Here is a 940-nt window from a genome sequence, read left to right as displayed (position 1 = left end):
GTTTTCCTTATTTGGTGTTTGTGATTTCTTTTATTCTTGGGGATAGCTTGAGGCTCCGTCTCAAAATAAAATAAAATAAAATAAAATAAAAGGAACACGGCAGGAGACTTCTGTGTCTTTCACCCTCGTGGAACCTCCAAATGTGCCAGGCCACATCTGGACAGTACTGCTGTCATCTTCTGTCAGAAAGGAGAACCTCAATCTCCTCTGAAGGAGAAGAGGAAGAAATGATATCCCTCCATCCAAACAGCAAGAGCCCAAGGCTCCCTCCCTACCCAGAGATGGGCAGGCGCTGTCCCAGGTCACGCAGGGCAAGGCCTCCCCAGCAACTCCCTGAGGCCTAGACTCTGCTACCCCAGGAAGGTGGGTCTCCCGCCTTAGCAGTTCAAAGCCCCCACCGACTCCCGCGAAGCCACATCCGCCTGGGGTTGCAGAAAGAGGAAGACTTGGGAGTGGGGGTGGGGTGGGGGCACCAAGGCTGCCAGCTGACAAGCTGCACCTTCTTGGGTGTTTTATTGCGCCTCAGAGGAGACCCTCTGGGCCAGCTAGGAGGCTGGGCCTCAGTCTCTGCAGTCCCTTGCCAGCGGTCCCAGCGCCTGCACCTGCATGATGCGGGCGGGTTGCAGTGTGGCGCAAGGGGTCCTACACTGACCGCAGACTGGGGTGCAATAAGGCTATCAAGGGTGTGTGGGGACCCGGGTGGAGGTGCGAAGCGAGAAAGATCGCGCGGGGGGCAGGGAAGGCGTCTGGTCTCCTAAACCGGAAGCCCCCCAACCCCCAGCCCGCGAAGGTGGCCGCGCATCCCCGCCGGGTGCCCCAAGAGCATCTGAAAAGGTTTCCGCAGCCTTCGCTTCCTGCTGAGAGCTGGGTGGGGAGAGGACCGCTCTGCGGCCACAGGCCAGGAGGGGTAACAGACAGTTGCGCGCACGCCCCCGCTCCC

The sequence above is a fragment of the Otolemur garnettii genome, unplaced genomic scaffold, assembly GCF_000181295.1.
Source record: "Otolemur garnettii isolate 467f Iridium unplaced genomic scaffold, OtoGar3 scaffold00145, whole genome shotgun sequence".
NCBI lineage: Eukaryota > Metazoa > Chordata > Mammalia > Primates > Galagidae > Otolemur > Otolemur garnettii.
This window is presented reverse-complemented; position numbering follows the sequence as displayed.